The sequence below is a fragment of the Pleurodeles waltl genome, chromosome 2_1, assembly GCF_031143425.1.
Source record: "Pleurodeles waltl isolate 20211129_DDA chromosome 2_1, aPleWal1.hap1.20221129, whole genome shotgun sequence".
Classification (NCBI taxonomy): Eukaryota; Metazoa; Chordata; class Amphibia; order Caudata; family Salamandridae; genus Pleurodeles; species Pleurodeles waltl.
Genome location: NC_090438.1, coordinates 485,730,606 through 485,750,155, shown reverse-complemented (window position 1 = coordinate 485,750,155; position 19,550 = coordinate 485,730,606).

The window sequence follows — 19,550 nt, the reverse complement described above, 5'->3', positions numbered from 1 at the left end:
TAATCTATCTATATATGTATATATATATATATATATATATATATATATATATATATATATGGGGTCATTACAACCCTGGCGGAAGGCGGAGAACCGGTGGTAAGACCGCCAACAGGCTGGCGGTCTTTCCCCAGCATATTATGACCATGGCGGTTACCGCCATGGTCATCCGCCGGTTCTCCGTTCCACCCGCCAGGGTGGAGACGACCGCCGGGCTGGAGACCTGGGTCTCCAGCCCGGCGTCCGTCACTATACCGCCGGCGGTATTTTGACCCGGCTTACCGCCGCGGTTTTCCAGCGGTCTGAATCGCCATGAAAACCATGGTGGTAAGCACTATCAGTGCCAGGGAATTCCTTCCCTGGCACTGATAGGGGTCTCCCCCACCCGACTCCCTCCCCTACCCCCCACCACCCCTGCCACCCCCCAAAGGTGGCAGGGCCCCCTTCCCCACCCCGACCCCCAACATCACATCACTCACTCACACACGGCACACACGCAGGCACCACCTACATACTTCCATACTTACACGCACACACGCCGACATACATGCCTACATCCACACACACAGTCATACACGCACACCCACATTCAAACATGCACGCACACATCCATACAGACATACCCACAGACATGCACACACCCCCTCTACATACACACACGCACACCCCCATGCACGCACACAACACACAACACCCCCCACCCCCCTCCCCTCACGGACGATCGACTTACCTATTCTGACGATGCTCTGGGAGGGGACGGGAGCCATGGGGGCAGCTCCGCCGACACCACACCGCTAACAGAACACCACGGTGAAGCACAGGACGTGATTCGCTGGGCGGTGTTCTGTTGGCGTGGCGGTGGAGCAACCTCCACTTCCCCACCTCCCGCCAGTATGGCTGTTGGCGGCTCTCCGTCGGAACAAGGACGGCGGGCTGCCAACGGTCATAATACGCCGGCGGTACCTCGGCGGTCTTGCGAAAAGACCGCCGAGGTCGTAATGACCCCCATAGTTTTTTAAGTGAAAATATATGTATTAATATATATACGTATATATACCTACTGGTAGTATTTATAGTGACCTAGTTTTCATAGACCAAACATTTTTGGGCGTGGTTTGTGGGCTGGGCCAAGACTCTATATAAGGGAGCCAGCCCAGCTCCACATGCTCACTATTCAGAGGTCCCGGTGCAGAGCAGCAGCAACTTCCTGAGCTCCTGTTCCGGAGGCCTACTTTGATCTTCCAGGCCTCGCCCTTTCTCTTTGCTTGGTGATTCTTGATCAGGGCGGTAAGACGGAGGTCGGGCTGGGCCCCCAATCCCATTCTCGAAGGATTTCGACTTCTGGAGCCTATTTTGCATGATAAAACAATTTGCTCTTGTGCGTGTGAAAGTGCGCTTGATGTTTAATGGCATTTACATGCTGGCATTAGAATCGGCTAGACGCGCAATTCTTTCCTCGTATACAAATCTTGATATTCATTGTGCGCAACCATTTTATGACATTTACAAGGTTGCATTTGAATCGGCAAGACGGGCGATTCTTTACTCGAGTACAAATCTAGATATTCATTGTGCGCAACCATTTATGACATTTACAAGGTTGCATTCGAATCGGCAAAACGCGCGATTCTTTACTCAAGTATAAATCTAGATATTCATTGTGCATAACCATTTTATGGCATTTACAAGGTTGCATTTGAATCGGCAAGATGCGTGATTTGTTTCCTGTGCTTAATTCATGTTACTCATTGTACGCTACCATTTCTTGGCATTCACATGGTGGCCTTCGAATCGGTAAGAAGCGTGACTCATTTATTGTGTCTAATTTATGATATTCATTGTGCGTTACCATTTCATGGCATTCACATGGTGGTATTCAAATCGGCAAGACGCGCAATTCATTTCCTGTGCTCAATTCATGATATTCAGTGTGTGCTACCATTTTACGGCATTCACACGGTGGCATTCGAATAGTCAAGATGCGCGATTCATTTCTTGTGCTTAATTCATGTTATTCATTGTGCGCAACTATTTCATGGCATTTACAAACTCTTGTGGAAATCCGCGGTGTGCGCAATTCATGTTCTTGCATTCTAAGAATCTAAAGTGCTAGAATTCTGTATGTTATATTCTATGTGCATGTAAGGTCTTTATTACAATTCCTATTTCTATTGTTTTCCAATGTTTGGATGGCCTTTATCCTCATGTAATGAGGCCCTGTTTGTTCTGGGACATTGTCCTGGAAGGTTCTTGTATTCCTAGAACAGTATGTTTCAATTCATGAAAATTCCATATGAAACATTGTACTAACCATTTTTTATTCTTTTCCAGGTGCCTAGTTTTAGTGAGGCCTAATTAGAGTCTAGTTCTAGGCCATTCATGTTTCCTTAGTTTTAGGTATTATTTCATGTTCCAAGTATCACAGAACTCAAGACTCAACAGAGTGTTATTTCATGTTCTGAGTATCATTGAACTCTAGACACAACAGAGTGTTATTTCATGTTCTAAGTATCTCTGAACTCTATATTCAACAGAGTGTTATTTCATGTTTCAAGTATCACTGAACTCTAGACTCAACAGTGTGTTATTTCATGTTCCGAGTATCACTGAACTCTAGGCTCAACAGAGTGTTATTTCATAAGCTTTCTCCCACCCCTCCTTGACAAAACTAATAGGTCCCCTAACAGAGTGTCCATGAAGGGACTGAACCCTGCTTCCTTCTGTGGGACTTGCCTGTAGGGAAAGAGAAGGCATGGCAAGAGGATGTCCCCCCTACACATCATGGATTTAGCTAGGCCTATAATCATGCCCTTTGCAATATTGTTGAATCTTTCAACTAGACCATTAGTTTGGGGGTGATAGGGTGTGGTGAATTTGTAAGTCACACCACACTCCTCCCACAAGGACTTCTTGTACATTGACATGAAGTTAGTGTCTAGCACTACCTCCTTAAGGAAACCCAACACGGTTAACGATCCCCCTCAGAGCTCTAGTCACCACAGGTGTAGTCACTGACTTCAGAGGGATTGCCTCTAGGTAGCCGATGGCATGGCCAGGACAAGCCTGTCGTCTAGTGCTATCTTGGGATCCAAATATCCAATAATATTGATGCCCACCCTTTCAAAGGGGGTGCCAACAATAGGTAATGGAATCAGGGGAGCCTTGCGCTTTTCCCCTAAGACAGGCCCCACAGAATGAATCTGAAGCTGTCTTCAATTTGGGGCCAATAAAAGTTGGAGGAAAGCCTGGCAAAGGTCTTGCCTTGCCCTAAATGTCCTGCCAGTGGTTGGTCATGAGCCAGACCAATAGAAAGGTCTAGTATTATTGGGGGAACACCAGCACATGGGCTGCCCCAGCACCAGGAAGCTTAGGCTCACTGTAAAGGAGATCATTCTCCCAGTAGATTAGGTTATCCCCAGAGGCTTTACCTGCTGGATGGGCTGAGGCCAGGTGGCTCAAGCACTCAAGAGTGGGACACTCCTTATGCACTTGGCAGAATTTCTCCCTCATGGGCTGAACCGCAACCTGGCAACTGGCAAGCTTAGGTAGGTCATCTAGGGTGGCAATGTCTATCCTGGTTGGCTTGGGGGCCTCCTCCTCAGGAACCCCATCAACCTCCACAGCAAGAACTTCAGGGACTGACTTCCAAAGCCACTTGCCCCTCTCCTTGGCAGGTGTCTGGGGCATTGTTCCAGACTCCAGACTTCTGTGACTCCTTTTCTGTGCAGCCATGTCTCGTGTGGTAATGCAGACTCAGGCAATTCCAGCATCTCTAAGTGAGACCTGAGTTCTATCTCCCTCTAGGTTGTGCGCTCCAGGTCATTGCCTAACAGACAATCTACAGGCAACCAACTATCTGACAACCTGTGACTCCCCCCACCTAAAGGGAACCAGAGCAACTGGTAGATGGCTCTCACAACTGTTTGCGACTACAACTGGGTGACATGTGTTTGGTAGGGCCTGCTCTGTAGTCACCAGCTGAAACTTGACAGTTATCATGCTGCTCCTGTGTCTCACAGATCCTCCACCTGTACCCCATTAATGGTGACCCACTGCCTATGCGTGGAAGTATTTCCAGGCATGTGAGTTTTCAGCATCATTTCTCTATCCCCCAGGGACATTAGGGTTACCTCTGTCTGTTCCCCAAAACTATCTGGGACTAGCTTTTCCCTGAGCGCTACAAATCACAAAAACAGGTGTCTGCCCATCAGTGGGGGGCTGTGCCTTCTTGGGACATTTGGAGTCATCCTTAGAGTGACCATATTCATAGCACTCTGTACATTGGGGTACCTAACCTCCCTGTCTTATGGTCAAAGAACCCTTTCTTATGACAGAGTCCAGTTGCAGGTCCAGAAGAGTCTGATTTGGTGTGGTCAAAGACCCAGTACTAATACCCAGTTTTGCCTTTGAAGTAGGGGAAGACTTCAAAGAAGGGTCTTTGAAGTGCACAGAGGATCTTTCTTCCCAGCTCTGTCTCGCTCTAGACTATCAGTAGGGGTTAATCAGCTCTTTGTGGGGGACAGGCACTGCCTATTCAGGTGTAAGTGTCATCTCCTCTCGCCCTTCCTACCCAGAAAGTGCCATCAGAATGTAGATGAATGCAGATGGCTCTTAGGCACAACTAAACGTCCTGTATTTGTGACTGTCTAGAGAGAATGCACAAAGTGTAGCTTTCACCTACCCCAGATGTGTATTGGGGATGACTGCTGACACACAGAGCAGTAAGAGCAGAGAAATACCTACTTTCTAAAATGGCATTTCTATAACAGTGATGTTAAATCCAGCTCTACCATTAAAGAGGATTTATCATTACCATTCAAAAAATATGAAACATGAGGCAGCTACTCCTTTCTGATCAGGATTTATTGCTTAAAAGTGTGTTCCTAATGCTAGCCTATGAGAGGAGTAGCCTTTACAGTAGTAAAAAAAGACTTTGGGATTTTTTCACTTCCAAAACATGTAAATCTTTAAAGTACATAGCTCCCTGCCTTTTTGCTTTTTAGGGCCTACCTTAGGGGTTACGTATATGTAATAAAAGGGACGTTTACAGCTTGGCAAGGAGTTTTAAATACCAAGTCAAAGTGTCAAAAAACTTCACACACAGGTCCTGCAATGGCCGGCCTGAGATATGGTTATTGAGCTACTTATGTAAATGGCACAATCAGTGCAGCTGGCCACTAGTAGCATTTAATTTACAGGCCCTGGGCACATGTAGTACACTTTTCTAAATACATATAAGTAAATTAAAAATGCTGATTTGGTATGAGCCAATATTACCATGTTTAGGGGAGAGAGCACAACCACTTTATTACTGGTCAGCAGCAGTCCTAAAGCCAGCAAAAACAAGGTCAGAAAAATGGAGGGAGGCAGGCAAAAAGTTGGGAGAAGACCACCCTAAGGCTGTCAGGTTGAACAATAGATATTTAGAGTTGCAAATCCTCTGTGGATCCAACAGATCCAATGGGGAGATCTGATTGGCTGTCAACACTTCAACCAGGAAGTGTTGACAGCCATCTTGGGACTCAGACTCAGCCGAGTCCCAAGAAAAAAGCTAAAAAAAAAAAAGAACTTGGCAGTGTAGGAGTATCCTGACCCCATAGGCCTGGTGGTGGGGTCCCTCGTTGGGACAAAAAAATTATTTTTACATTTTTGCTAGCAAATCCATGCAAACATTTTTTTTTTAAACAAGCTTTGATCCTGTGCTTGTTTTTTTCATTTGCTCTCTGGGTCTGGCAGGTTAAGGGGGTGGATTTTATATTATTAAGAGGGGAGGGAGGGTGCACGTCACCCCATTCCCTAGGCGGATTTCAGCTCTTGGGACTGCCAACCCCCTGGGCCCAGCCATATCAATTAGGGGGGCTGCATGGCCCTCTTCTGGGCCAATATCAGCCCCAGGATCCCACTCCATAGGGAGTGGCTGATAACTCAAATGGGGGAGCCGCAAGGCCCCACTCCCGGTTTTGGCCCACAGGACCCCATCTCCCAGGGGCTGCCCGATCACCAAAATGGGGAGGTGGCCGCGAGGCCCCCCCTCCCGGGCACTTTTTGGCTCCATGGACCAACATGTCTCCTGGGTCAGGCCTTTAATTTAAAGGGAGGGGGGCTGAGGGGCCCCTCCGGGAGCCATTAATGACCCAGGACATTGCTATTTGCTTTTGCTTGGTGGGAGCTATTTGATAGATTCCACCAAGGAAGAGCAAACAGTAAGTTTGTAGCCCAGCAGGCAGGCATGGAAACAGACATAAAAATTGCTCCTGTATGTAGGGAGCTGCATGTGTTGCTACTCCCTGTGAGCTGTAGCAATGTTGGCCTCTGCTGGAGGGGGGAGCTGACTGAGGCTGCAAGGGCACTGAGCTGTCACTGTGGCCTCCAACAACAAGCCAGTGGGTGCCCTAGATGGCCCTAGAGGCTAGGCCCCTGGGTATCAGGCACACGGGATGGAGTACCCAGGGTCAAAATCAGCCAAGCAAAGGGGAGCCCCATGCCCTCCCACTGAGGTTTAGTGCCTTTGGGGTGTAGGCCAGGCCCTTTGGTTAACACCCTGCGATGCACAGCATGGATTTAGCTGCATGTGAGGAGTTGCTCGCAAAGCCTGGCCACAGCCCAGGCCCTGAAGCCAACCCCTTGCCATGCACGGCTGAAGACCATGTACACCGTGAGGAAATCTGCATGCTGGGGTTGGCCACAGGGTCTAGCAGCAGGCCAGGCCCTGCGACCAACCCCCCAATGCACACAGGTGATGGCCGTGCGAGGTGGAAGTTGGATTAACATGTGGCAATTAAATCTTACTTTTCATTTAAAAAAACAGACAATTTCATAGAAAAAGTAAAGGTTAAAGGGACATTATAGTTAGTAAATAAAAAGTAAGAAACATTAGAAATGAGGGCACGAGTTATAGTTACTTGAGATAACTGTAACTATAACTGCTGAATTTCTAGGGATTGTGTTTTTAAATGGGAAACTAACAATAGCACCCCTGAAGCCCATGTTTTTTTAGTGAATATATATGTATGTGTGTGCGTGTGTGTGTGTATTCATTTTTTAGCATTGTATATATTTGTGCACATTTGTATATCCTTTATTCCCAATTCACAAACGGGACATGCACATTTTCAGGGAGACAGTTTTGTTGTACATCGTTATTTGGCAGTCATCTAATACATAAGAGAGGTTATGTGCATAGCTTGTTGCCACCTAGCTCCATATCATGACCCAATATTTACAGTCCTTGTCTTTCATTTGACAACATAATGCAGCCTAGGAGTTCTAGTCATTGGGTGTAGATTGACGCAACTCACCATGAACACATCTTCATGCAATAATATTTAACCGCCATGGCCATCCTGTTTCATTATACACAATAATGAATTACATTTCCTGCCATTTTTCACCTTTCTGTTGCACTTCAGCAAGTTTTATTAACTTTAACTTTAAAACATATATTAATTTTAAAAATAATATTACTTTTAAAAATTATACTTTGAATATAAAAATAATAACAGAAAAAATATCTTACACAACTAAAGTAATATACTTCAAAATTAATGCAAAAAATTAACACAATAGTTTAAAAAAATATTTAAATATAAGTATAAAAATACTAATACAAATTTTAAACAACATTAGATATTAAAAAATAAAATATGTAGAAAATAACAACATAAAAATAAATTATCAGCAAAAAATATATATTTTAAATTAAACTAACTTTTAAAATAAAAAATATATATAAGAGGAGACTACTGCCAATCCAACCTTGGAAAAAGTACGGCATCTATTGGACATCTGAGTGGCCAGATTTTCTATACCCGCTCCAATCTGAGCTATAGTAGGGAAAGTGTTTGACTTTGCAGAAGTCACATTAACTATTCACACGTCAGCTTAAGCAAAAGTAGGGGGAATGCTGAACTTTCTAGAGGTTAGATTCATTATTCTCATTCAACATAAGCATAAGTAGGGAAAACGCTGGACTTTGGAGGGATCTTTACTCATCCATCTTCATTCAAATCAACAATGGAGGATGTTGTCATTTTTGAGGTGTAAGATTTATTATTTTCACTCAAATCAGACAAATTAGAGGAACAGTAGGGTAAGGATAGGTGTTGAAATTTACAGTGATCAGAATTACTATTCCTACTCCAACATAAGCAAAAATGTGGGAAAGTGCCGGACTTTAGAGTGGTCAGATCTACTATTCCCATGTCTAATTTGTTTTAATAAAACATTTAAATATGGATAAACAAATAAAACGTATTTATTTAAAGAAATTAATGCATTCATTTGGTATAAAACAAATAACATTAGACTTTAAAATACAACTTTTAGATTTGAAATTTAAAAAAGTCAAATAAAAAAATATATAAACAGTATTGCCAACCAAAAAACGTCCCTCTCTAATAGCCTAAAAACAAACATTACGAACAATTAAACTTAAATGAAAGCAATTAAAAAAAAATATTAATATTGAACTAATTATAAAAAAAACTACTATTAAAGGAAACCACTTAAGAAATATAAAATGAATTAAGATAATTTAATACTTAAATACTTAAATAAACAGATAAACCAACACACAATTAATTAACAAAAAGCAAAAAATATTTACAACAATTATTCAAATCATTTACAAATAAAGCTATCAATATCAACTATATTACAATAAAAAATAATTAAAACATTAAAACCATTAATTCTCATTTAAAAAAAAAACACCCTAATTTTCTACAAACTCAGCAAACCACTACTAAATTAATTTTTTTTAATTAAATGTAAAAAAATATAAAAACTTACAAAACTGGACCAAAACAAATTAAACAAAAATACAAATGTTATTATCTTACTGTTAGACCTGACAGCCTTAGGGTGGTCACCTCCAACTTTTTGCCTGCCTCTCTCTACTTTTGGACACTGTTTTTGCTAACCAGTGCTAAAGTGCACATGCTCTCTCCTTTAAAAACATGGTGACATTGGCTCATACCCAATTGGCATATTTAATTTACTTGTAATTCACTAGTAAAGTGCACTGCATGTGCCCAGGGCCTGTAAATTAAATGCTACTAGTGGGCCTGCAGCACTGATTGTGTCACCCACATAAGGAGCCCCTTAACCATGCCCCAGGTCTCCCATTGCAAGGTCTGTGTGTGCAGTTTCACTGCCACTTCGACTTGGCATTTAAAAGTACTTGCCAAGCCTAAAATGCCACTTCTTCTACATATAGGTCACCCCTAAGGTATACCCTAGGTAACCCATAGGGCAGGGTGCTGTGTAGATAAGAGGCAGGACATATACCTATGTGTTTTATATGTCCTGGTAGTGGAAAACTCCTACATTTCTTTTCCACTACTGCGAAGCCTGCTCCTTTCCTAGGCTACCATTAGGGCTACCCTCATATACTGTTTGAGTGGTAGGTTCTGATCAGAAAGGGGTAGACAGGTCATATTTAGTACGGCCAGAATGGTAATACAAAATCCTGCTGACTGGTGAGGTTGGATTTTATATCACTATTTCAGAAATGCTCCTTGGCTTGAATTTTATCGCTATTTCAGAAATGCCACTTTTGGAAAGTGAGCATTTCTCTGCGCTTAAAATTTTTCTGTGCCTTACAGCCTGTCTCCAATCGACGTCTGGGCTGGGCTGGTTGACAGCTCCTTTGTGCATTTCACCCAGACAACCAGAAACACAGGATGCTCAGTCACACCTGCACACATCTGCATACTGAATGGGTCTTCCTGGGCTGGAAGGGTAGAGGGTCGGAACTTACATTTCAAAGGACAGTGACCTGTCCTCACACAATAAACTGCCAAACCCCCCACTGGGAACCTGGCAGACAGGGTTGTACTGAAAGGGAACTTGTGCACATCAAAACAACTCTTTTAACTCTCCCCCAATTCAAAGGCACTTTTTGCTATATAAACTGGGTCCCTGACCCTACCAATTTAGACACTTCCTGGGACAGATACTCTGAACCAGACCCTGCAACCTGCCAAGAGGAGCTGCCTGGCTGCCCAAAGGACTCACTTGGACTGATTAGCTGTGAAGGACTGCTGCCTCGCTGTTGCCCTGCTGCCTTGCTGGACTCTGGCTCTGCTGAGAAGTGCTTTCCAAGGGCTTGGATTGAGTTTGCCTCCTGTTCTTGAAGTCTCAGGGCCAAAAAGACTTCATCTCTGCAAAGGAACTCCTTGTGCGGCGAAAATCGACACACAGCCTGCTGGAATTGCCACACAGCCTGCGTAGCAGTGGAAGAATCACTGCATCGCTGAACTTGAACGACGCAGCTCGGCTCCAGGGGTAGAGATCAACGCAGTGTCAGCATTGTGACCGGAACTTTGACGCACAGCTCACTGGACTGACGCATCACTGAGCCGGAAGATGCAGCCTGGCTTCTTGCAGAAGGAATCGACGCAGCACATGTGACAGAAACTCCAATGCATCGCTTACTGAATCTACGCAGCACCTGTGATTCCATCCTGCACGTCCAGGATTTCCACACATCGTCCCTGGGCGTCAAAAGACCCCGCATCGCAAAGAGGATTGAAGCCGGCACGCCAGAATTCGACACAAAGTCCTTGCCGTGTGGAAAATAAATGACGCATCGTCTGTATGCGCCCGGAAATCTGACACACACCCTTCGTTTTCCTCACATACCCTCACTGCGGTCTCCGTGCTTGTAATTTTGACTCATACTAGGTACTTTGTTCTAGCAAGAGACACTTGTTGCTTTCTAAAGACTTAAGACTCTTCTTATCATTATAAAAGTGTTATTTCCATTTGCACTTATCAAATCTTGACTGTTTTGACCTTACTTCATTCAGATCAATATCTTATATTTTTCTAAACCTGTTTATTTTTTTGGTGTTCTCACTGTGGTACTGCATGAATTATTGAACAAATACTTTACACACTGCCATCTAAGGTAAGCCTGACTGCTCAGTGCCAAGCTACCAGGGGTTGGGCACAGGATAGTTTGGTTTGTGTGTGTTGTGGGTGTCTCAGGACACCCCCGTGCCGCACGGCCACCAGCTGTGTGTGTGCCCCTCGCCCCTCGCTGCTTTTCGTATCCTCGTTGTACCGTCTGCCTCACTGTTCCTCGCCCCAGCAGTTGCGCCGTATTTTCGTGGTATATTGTGATTTTTTAGTTTTTTTATTGCCTTTTGTGTTAACTTTGCTGTTGTCCCCCTGTGCCTTGCCCGCCCTGCTCCCCGCTTCCCGCCGCCGCTCACGCGGCCACGCCCCCTTTTGTTTTGTGTCCTCCCCGCTCTCGCCTCCCAGCTGCTCCTCCCTCCCACTTAACCTTAAATGGCGACCGCGCGGCTCAGGTGAGTGTGACCTGCTCTCAGGACACGCCCGCGCCGAACGGCCACCAGCTGTGTGTGTGCCCCTCGCCCCTCGCTGCTGCTCGTAGCCTCGTTGTACCATCTGCCTCACTGTTCCTCGCCCCAGCAGTTCCGCCGTATTTTCGTGGTATATTGTGATTTTTTGTTTTTTTATTGCCTTTTGTGTTAACTATGCTGTTGTCCCCCTGTGCCTTGCCCGCCCTGCTCCCTGCTTCCCGCCGGCGCTCACGCGGCCACGCCCCCTTTTGTTTTGTGTCCTCCCCGCTCCCGCCTCCCAGCTGCTCCTCCCTCCCACTTAACCTTAAATGGCGACCATGCGGACACGCCGAAGGCGCGCCAAAGGCAAGCCCGTCTGCGCCCGTCCGCGCCTGGACCGCGCCCAGTGCCAGGAGCCCTGGCCCCCACCGACGCAAGACGACCCGACAGACCTACAACGCCGCTGCCCTCTACGCACTCAATGCCGGCCGGAACCCCTCCTGCTGCCGAGCCGCCCCGAAACGCATTCACGGACCCTTCACCTGCAGTTCCTGCAAGTTCACCTGCCTCCGAAACTGCACAGCGCCCGCCAAGCCAAGCACCAGCAGCAACCTCAAGTGCATCCTGCTCAACACCCGCTCCGTCCACAGACACGCCGTGGAACTCTGGAACCTCCTCGACACAACATCACCAGACGTCGCCTTCCTCACGGAAACGTGGATGAACGCCTCCTCAGCCCCCGACATTGCCATCGCCATCCCGGACGGGTACAAGATCATCAGGAGGGACTGCGTCAACCAGACCGGAGGAGGCATCGCCATCATCCACAAGAACACCATCCGCATCACGACCAACTCCAACGACACCTTCGCCACCGCCGAGCACCTCCACTTCCAGATTCACACCGACCCAAAGACGACCCTCAGAGGCACCCTCCTCTACAGACCCCCGGGACCACGCACACAATTCAGCGAAGACATCACAGACTTCATCAGCCCACACGCCCTCCCCTCCACCGACTACATCCTCCTAGGGGACCTCAACTTCCACCTGGAGAACAACAAGGACCGCAACACCACCGCCCTGCTGGACAACCTCGGACTCAAGCAACTGGTCAACACCCCCACCCACTACGCCGGCCACACGCTTGATCCCGTCTTCTCATCCAGCAAGCACATCACCTTCAGCCACTCCACCGGACTCCACTGGACCGACCACAGCTGCGTCCACTTCAGCTTCAGGAAAACCACTACCAATCACCACCCGCAACAGGCTCCTCACAGGAGCTGGAGCAAGATCACCGCCGACCAGCTCACCACCTCCCTCAGCCAGAACCCACCTGCCAGCACAACGGACCCCAACGAAGCAGCCCGCAACTTCACACAATGGCTGACCGCCTGCGCCGACGACCTCGCACCACTGAAGAACCCTCCTAGCAGACCCAGAAGCAAGAAGGCCCCCTGGATCACCGACGAACTCAAGGACTCCAAGAAGACCTGCCGCACCCTCGAGAAAGCCTGGCTCCTCGACCAGACCACCGACAACATGACCGCCCTCAAACACGACACCCGCAAGCACCACCAGCTCATCCGCACCACCAAGAAGAAATCACTGAAAGAGCGACTGGACAACAACGCCCACGACAGCAAGGAACTCTTCAGCATTGTCAAAGAGTTCTCCAACCCCAGCACCGGCAACAACGACATCACTCCCTCACAAGATCTCTGCAACTCTCTTGCTTCGTTCTTCCACCGCAAGATCGCCGACATCCACAACAGTTTCGGCACACCATCCACGCACCCAACTGTCGATCCAACGCAGCCCACCGCCACCCTCCGCACCTGGACCACGGTGACCACCAAAGACATAGCCCGCACGATGAACACCATCCACTCCGGATCTCCAACTGACCCCTGCCCCCACCACATCTTCAACAAGGCCGACTCCACCATCGCACCCCAACTCCGGGACGTCATCAACACCTCCTTCAACACCGCCACCTTCCCGGAGAGCTGGAAGCATGCCGAGCTCAGCGCCCTACTAAAGAAACCAACAGCGGACCCCACCGACCTCAAAAACTTCCGCCCCATCTCGCTCCTCCCTTTCCCTGCCAAAGTCATCGAGAAGATCGTCAACAAACAGCTTGCCGCCTTCCTCGAGACTAACGGATCCCTTGACCCCTCGCAGTCCGGTTTCAGAGCCAACCACAGCACCGAGACCGCCCTCATCGCAGCCACCGACGACATCCGAGCCCTGCTCGACAATGGGGAAACAGCGGCACTCATCCTCCTGGACCTCTCTGCAGCGTTTGACACTGTCTGCCACCACACCCTAGTCCAACGCCTCCGCAACACTGGCATCCAAGAGAAGGCACTGGAGTGGATCATCTCGTTCCTCGCCGGAAGAACACAGAGAGTCCGCCTCCCCCCGTTTCGATCCGAGGCCACCGAAGTCATCTGCGGCGTCCCGCAAGGTTCATCACTCAGCCCCACCCTCTTCAACGTCTACATGAGACCTCTTGCTGCCATCGCACGCCAACACAACCTCAACATTATCTCCTATGCCGACGACACCCAACTGATCCTCTCCCTCACCAGAGACCCCGACACCGCCAGAACCAGCCTACACGAAGGGATGAAAGACGTCGCCGAGTGGATGAAGAACAGCCGCCTGAAACTGAACTCAGACAAGACAGAAGTCCTCATCCTAGGACCGTCACCCGCCGCCTGGGACGACTCCTGGTGGCCCCCGGCCCTGGGCACCGCTCCCAAGCCAACGGACCACGCCCGCAACCTGGGCTTCATCCTGGACTCCTCCCTCTCGATGACCAGACAAGTCAACGCCGTCTCCTCATCATGCTATCACACCCTCTGCATGCTCCGCAAGATCTTCCGATGGATCCCGACCGAAACCAGGAAGACGGTCACCCAGGCCCTCGTCACCAGCCGACTGGACTACGGAAACACCCTCTACGCCGGAACCACAGCCAAGCTACAGAAAAGACTCCAACGCATCCAGAACGCCTCCGCCCGACTCATCCTGAACATCCCCGACGCAGCCACATCTCCGGCCACCTGAGGGACCTGCACTGGCTCCCAGTCAACAAGAGGATCACGTTCAGGCTCCTCACCCACGCACACAAGTCTCTCCATGACCTGGGCCCCAAGTACCTCAACGACCGCCTGACCTTCTACACACCCACCCGCCAGCTACGGTCTACCAGCCTCGCCCTCGCCGCCGTACCACGCATCCGAAGAGCCACCGCCGGAGGCAGATCCTTCTCCTACCAGGCAGCCAAAACATGGAACGCCCTCCCCATCCACCTTCGGCTGACCCAGGACCACCTCGCCTTCAGGAGACAACTCAAGACCTGGCTATTCGAGCAATAGCGGACCCCTTCCCCCTAGCGCCTTGAGACCCTTCCGGGTGAGTAGTGCGCTTTACAAATGCTATGATTGATTGATTGACTTACCCTGACTAGGATTGTGGTCCCTACTTGGACAAGGGTGTATACCTCTGCCACCTAGAGACCCCATTGCTAACACTTGCTGATTCCTTATTATACTATTATAATTGATATTATTATTATTATTGTTATTTTTATGCTAAAGCTATATTTTAGACAACTATATTAAAGAAAACAATATTATATACAACTATACTTAAAAAAACGATATTGAAAAAAGTAGAAAGACAATATTTTTACTTTCTGTATTATGTCCCACACTATTTTTGACATGGCAATAATTTTGACACAATATTTGTGCCCTACAATATTTGTTATACGTTATATGATATTTTGTTAAAAAATCGTCATGACAGCATGGAGTTAAGTGTCAACCCTAGATGCATGCCCAGCTCCTGTATGTTGATTGATAGTCTATTATCATGTAGTGCTGTGACAGATTACTAGACTCCCATTTCCCTACAGTCATGGCTAATGCATAAGTTACAGTTTAAGGACTGTCTCAGGTGTAGTCCTGCTTAGCAGTAGGCAAACTACATGTTTGGAAGCTTGAGAGAAAGCTTACAATGCATCTCCTCCAGGAAGAAATTATGATGCTAGGGCTGGTGAGGTAATTGGTTCATTGTCTGATTTGCTGACAGCACGTCTATCAGAGTACAGAAAAAAAGTAATTGAGCAGTGAGAGTAATTTGTTACCAACTGGCCTCTGGAGAAGCCTGGAGAGCTCTGTGGGGCCCATACCTTGGTTGGGCAGAATGAGTGGATCTGAACTGCAAGTACCTTGGTGGTCAGTAAAATTGTAGTGTACAGTGGGTCATCACTAAAGCTTACCAACCATATGGGCGAATTACTGGACACCAAGGAGAGCGCATATCCTGAAGGAGTCTATGGCCTGCAGACATTAGCCCTCAAGCATTGCTAGGGATCAGTGGCATAGAAAACCACTTTTATGGGATGTAAGAGGATCGTTAATAGGGACAAAGCCCACACCCATCTGCATGGGGAATGACCCAGAATAGGTATAGGACACCTCTGTGGAAGTTTACCGCTACTTAGGAAGAACTGAGTTTCCCATGCCCTACAATGGGACCATGCAGAAATGTGATATGAAGTGAAATACACACAAATAGTTATTTTTACTATGACATATAAACCTATATAACAGAGAATAAGTTTCCTGCATGTAGCATGGATAATTATGTGTTGTAGATACTAATTCCCACAATCCGGGTGAGTACACAGGGGTGGCATACGTTGCTCATCAGGTTTTTTTATTGCCTTCTTATTTTATCTTTTGCAGAAACATTGACATTTCCTGGAATCCTTTAGTGAGTAAACAAACCAGATACCCTGCGTCATCGTTCAGCTAACGAGTATGCATTGAAACGTGCAGTATGCAGGGTTGGAAACCATGAGATCAATACAACATGTAGGATCATTTAGATGTACGTTGCATAATTGTGCATATATGCATACTGTGCATATTTAAATGAAGAAAATAACCCCGGTCTTCACAGTTTAAGTGTGCATTGGAAGGATTGTTAAACTGTTTGAGTCACCCTTTTAGACTGACCATCTATCTAAGGAAGGTAAGCAAAGGATAGGTTTATTGCCATTCCAATAAAGTCAGCTAGTTTCTCTATAATTTGTAGACAAACTTTTAAGTTATGTCTTTCATTATATGCTCAAGAAGACCATGAAGATGAAAGCTCAGTGCTGGACATACCTCTGTAAGTTATTTGACTTTTAGTAGTTTCCTTCATGTTATAAAATAAAACCTACTGTAGACCCATCATGGCATCAGGAGAGTATTTGCTGTTTAAGGGCCCTGGACAGTAACAAGATCTGTGAACCATGAAACTGATTTTAACCAAGACATCTTTCCTTGTCTTGTAGCATATATTTCAGATTTTCATCTCAAATATTTAAACTGGATTTATCATGAGTTCCAGGTCAGTATGCTGTGGTGTGGTGGATGTCTGATGGGTGGGTGTCTTGGTGCGTTTGTGTGTTTTTGGAGGAGGGGGGTGGACACAGTGGGGGAAGACAGACAGCTAGTGTGAATGTATGTTGTGTGGGTGTCTGCAAGTCTGGTGAGTGTGCTGCATGTGTCGGCTACAGTAGTGGTGGTGCGTGCAGGTGTGGTGTATGGGATGCATGTATGGCTGTCTGCTATTGTGGTGAGTGCAGGACGAGGAGCAGCAACAGTGAGTGAAGGTGCAGTGCATGAGGGTGTGCATGTAGAGGGGACAGACAGGGAGGCAGAAGAGGTGGGCACACTGGGGGAAGTGGACGTTGTTGTGTGTGCAGGTTTCTGTTGGCTGTGTAAATGCTTGTGGTGGGAGGTGTGGTGTTTGTGTTTTGAAGTGTGTTTCTTGTGTGTTGATGCAAATGACTGGGTGTCTGAATGTGTGCCTTGGACGGGTGAAGGGAGCGGGGTGCTGGAAGGGGTAGAGGAGGTTGGAGGGGGGACGGAATGGCCAGGGAAACTGGCTGCCATCTGAGAGGAGGCCAGAGCCTGAAAAGATCTCTGTAGGGCTGACACGGCAACGTGAATGCCATCCAGATAGGCATTAGTCTGCTGCACCTCTGATGCTAGCCCCTGGATGGCATTGACAATGGTTGTCTGCCCTACAGAGATGGTTCTCAGGAGGTCAATAGCCTCCTCTGTGAGGGCAGCAGGGCTGACTGGGGTAGGGGAGGAGGTGCCTGGGGCAAAGGAGACTCCCACCTTTCTGGGTGGGCGAGCACGGGCATCTCAGTGGAGAGCAGAAGGGAGGGCGGTGATGGAATGGGGGGTGGCGGAAGATATCACAGTAGTGGTGTGGGCACTAGGGTCTGCCACTGCCGGGGAGCCCCATTGGAGGAGGTCTCGGAGTCACTAACTCCTGTGGTAGTAGCCTCCCCCGTGGAACTCCCCTCGCCCTCCCACCCACTGGTCCTCTGGGCGTCGGTTGTCTCTGCCTCGGAGGATCCGTGGACCGCTGCCTCCCCACTTGCCGGTTACTCAGCTCCCTCGCCTGATGTTGATGCTGTACCAAACCAACACAAGAGAACAGGGATGGGGAGACAAAACAGGAGAGACACGTAATGGCCAGGCTTACACCCACCCAGAAGACACATCCAACAGGCAGCACCGTTCACTATGCCCATGGCCACGCCCCTCACTACTGACCAGAATACTGCTCTACACCCATCCCCTGGACTACCTAAGGAGGCGACATATGGGAGACCTGACAAAGACACCCCTACACCCCTTGGGGACCATAAAGTAGATGGACACCAGTCAAAGTCCCTGCCTCTAAGCAGCATGAACCCTAATGCACACCCAGACATCCTTCCAGACTGAAGTATGTGAAATGAGTACTCACTCCCTTGTGACTGCTGTGCAGCCTTCAAGCGCCCATCCAGGTCTGGGTACGCCACCACCAGGATCCGTCGCCTGAGGGGGTCAGTGCCCGACGGGCACCCCTTCCACGTTGGGAGGACTTCCTCAGCTGGGCTTCACTGATCTATCACGCCCAGCGCCGCAGGTCCTCCCACCTCTTTCTACAGTGGGTGCTTCGCCGGTTCTAGACCCCCAATGTCCATACCTCCTTGGCGATGGCATGCCAATGTGCCCTCTTCTGGTGGGCGCTGACCTAAAAGGATGATACAGAAATGGAACACAGAGGTCAGGCACTTGCATGATCGGAACAGCTGGCTAATCGTCCACTATGGGACGGACAGTACTCTCAGACTTGCAGGACAGTCGCTGCAGCATGCCATGCACCATGGCCCATGCAGGCTCAGAGGTGCACACATATGTGCAATCAACACCATCCATTACACACACACTGTGCCCCCTGAGTCACCTGTACCTCTGGCAGTCCATACAGTTTTGGGTACAGGGGCAGGACCCTGTCAACTAGCTTCTCCAGTTCCTCCTGGGTGATGGCCGGGCCCCTTTCCCCTGCAACACGTGGCACATCCATAGCCAGAGGCAGGACACAGCAGTACACAGAGTGGAGTACCTGTCCGCACAAGATCAGGGAGTCAAGTGATCAAACTATGACGATCGCGGGTACGGTCCGCGGCGGTATGCACCGTCACCGCCAGCAGCGATCATGATGGTGGTCATTAAAACCCTGGCGGACAGTGTTAAAGCGGCGGTAAGACCGCAAACAGGCCGGCGGAAAAAAAATGGGAATTATGACCGTGGCGGAAACCGCCAACAAAGACAGCCACTTTAACACTCCGACCGCCACGGCGGTACAGACATACAGCGCGGCGGTCACCGCCAACAGACAGGCGGGAGACAAAGTACTGCCCACAGTATCACGACAGGCCAATCCGCCACCTTTTCCAGGGCGGAATCACCGTGGATAAAAACACGGCGGAAACAGCTATTTTTATGGGAAAACGCTCACCTCTACACACCTCACGAGGAACGAGGACGCCATGGAACTCCAAATACTCCCTGCGATAGTCTACCTGCTCCTGTACGACCATCATCAACGCCGGCACCGAAGACAACGGTGAGTACTGCACCTACGACATAGGGAAGGGGGGGAGGCAAAAAAAAGGGACACACACCCGCAACACCCCCACCCCGACCCTCACCCACTACAACACACACACCAATGCATATCCAAACATTACAGTAACAACCCCCAAACCCCCCGGAAGAATGCAAAGACAAAAGGAAATGAATTCAACCATAGTAATATATCAAAATACAGTAACCAAATATATACAGATACAAATTCACATTCCACATAATATACATCACAATT